Consider the following 2,821-nt stretch of genomic DNA (forward strand, 5'->3'; position numbering starts at 1 on the left):
TTTGATTTTAATTGAATCTACAAAGCTTAATATATATTACTCTCTTAAATATTTTAAACATACCTCCAAAGCAAACATGAAAAATATCACAATGATTACAAAATATCAGTGATTACAAAACATGTAAAAACTTACACTAAAAGTGTTTATGAAAGTTCTAATACCATGGAATGGATTTGCATTTGTTTCTTAATTATCTCTCTCTCTTTATTCATTTTAAAAACTTTAATTTTATACCTTTCCCAACACTGCCTTCCTGGGTGCTATAACTAAGAAGATACTATTTCTAGGGTTGCAGTAATCATCCTAGTTGTAGTAATATTACCAGACATAAAGAAAAAAAATTGAGACCAGTTTAGGCTGCAGGATTCGAACTGATTCTTGTAGAGACAGTAATTGATTGCATGGCCCAATTTAAATGAAACTCAAGTCTATGGTCATTAGGATGCAACCTTTTTTTAATGGTTGTTTCATACGTGGTGGTTAATAATGCGAATTCTAAAATCCTTTACTTTTTACTTTTTTTGGAATTTGGAGTCTTCCCTGCCTATAACTGGGTATTGTGCTGCCATTGTGATATGTTTATCTAGTTTTAGCACTACTGGAATCAAATTATATATCAAGTAAGTATTTGATTTTAATAAGTAGTCACCCAGAGGTTTTCTCCACAGACAACGAGGGATCAAGTTTGCTCAGTTAATTCTCTTCTGTGGGATTTTGTTTTAATTATTCATTGTGTAACACACTGTGAGCTCCTTTTTTCAATTTCTGTTGTGTATGATCTCTGGGACTGACCAATGGATGGTTTTTCTCTCACTTGGTTATTATCTGTGACCACTGGTGTTAAGCAGTCCTGTCCTGTTGTCGGTACTGTGAGCTTTTCTGGATCTGTTTGACTTATTCATGGCTTCCTGTGTTCACTCTTTCCGGTACATACAGATAAAAACAAGTATATTGCTATGATTTAAAAACACATATATATGTATGGAAATAATTAAAAGCTCACATACATCAACATTTCACTATCTGTTAAAATAAATAAAATACTATCTTTATATTACAATTACTTTTATACACCTTTGAAATAAACTTTTCTCTTTTCAGGGCCATAATGAATTCTACCTTTCACAGATTCAATTATTCTAATTAACCATAATCATTATCATATTTTTGTTTGCTTTGGATGTTTGAATTATCACATCTTGTGAGTAGTAGCTCTTCAGCTGGATTTGTTGTCTTTCTGGCACATCCCCTGTCATCCTAGAAAAAATGCTGACATACCCTTGCCATCCTAACTTTTCCTACCCTAAAACATGAAGTCAGGTGCTTTTTACGAAGTCCTGGTTCCTATGAGTGTGATTTGAAAACATAATCCGTGCTTTACGAGTGCTCCTGATGGCACATTGTGCATGCAAGTACTGCTGTTGCTGCAGGTGGAATGATTTTAGTGGCAGGGCTGGGAAAAACTTTAAGAGTCTGAGCCTATATCACATTTTTTCTCAATTAAAAATTTTAATTATATGTTTTCATGCTGCATTCACTTTAAAAATAAAACTGCACAAATAGGTTTTGTAAACCATGGATTGTTTCTGTCCAGTACCAATATTTTCTGAGATTAGCTGTGATTGAATCTGTAATATTGGTCTGCCCAGCAGCCGTTTCTCCTTTCTTTGTTAATAGTACTTCAGTTTTTCATTCTGGGACTTCTCTTCCCTCCTTCCTTGCTTTTCTGATGAGGTGGTCATGTACACTATCCTCAGCCTCCTCAGACACATGTCTGAGGTGAGACTATCCTACCTTCTCAGAATTTCAAATATTCACCAACTGGACATTGACACAAAGCACTGACATGAGTGTTTCCAATGGCTGTCCCCTAAAGACTAAAAGAGATAGTCTTTTAATACCTATTTCCTAATTTCCTGGAGCATCTCTGATCCTATTCTTCCCAAAGCCTGAATGTTCACTTTTTCTTTAGATTTCATAATTTTTTTATTGTTAATGATTATTATGATCATTATTACTTTGCTTAAGTTAACTGGGGTCCATTTCTGTCACCTCCCACCAAAGAATCCTAACTGAGACACTCATTTTAGTGGTAGTTATGTGGGCGTCCATAGCTTATACTGTAACCATGGCAAGTGATTTTGAAAATCATTTGCATGATGCCATCATCAGTTCATTGAAAGAAGATTTCAGTCAACGCAAGGTGTGTGGGAAAAATGTGGGTTACTTTTATTCACAAAACATGTTGTCTTTTTTTTTTTGGAAGCTTACTTTGCTTTTCTATGTGTTTTATGTACTTTTCTATGTGTTTGCTTGGAATTATTTATTTTTATATGAAAATGATAGATTGCTCATATTTTGTCATTTTCACAAAGAGAAAGCGTAAAGCCATCTTTGAGGGAAAGGCCTGCGTAACTTCACCACCCTGGCCCTAAGGTTATCTGAGGTTGCGTATCCTGTATATATAACATAATTACTCAGCCTCTGTTTTCATGGCGGGGGGAAAAGGCCAGAGGTACTTTTGGGTTGTTTTCTTTGATGTCTTGGGATGGTTATTGACAATGGCTTTAGACCATCAAGTGTTTGAACTTCTTTGAGTTGAACATATGACTCCTACCAGCAAGAGTGCTGTGTTTTTCCCATTTGTGAAGTGCTATTTTTATTTCCTGTGTTCTGTAGACAATAATAACTGACCTTGAATTTTGCTGGGCTAAAGTGCTAGGTAAACAATAAATAATCGTAGTGACTCCATGAGATCACTGTCTAGGTTGGGTACCTTTTGCATTCTTCAACACTCCATTGTTGGTTCAGGATTTTT

Source organism: Mandrillus leucophaeus, unplaced genomic scaffold (genome assembly GCF_000951045.1).
Source record: "Mandrillus leucophaeus isolate KB7577 unplaced genomic scaffold, Mleu.le_1.0 Scaffold295, whole genome shotgun sequence".
In the NCBI taxonomy this organism is placed as follows: domain Eukaryota; kingdom Metazoa; phylum Chordata; class Mammalia; order Primates; family Cercopithecidae; genus Mandrillus; species Mandrillus leucophaeus.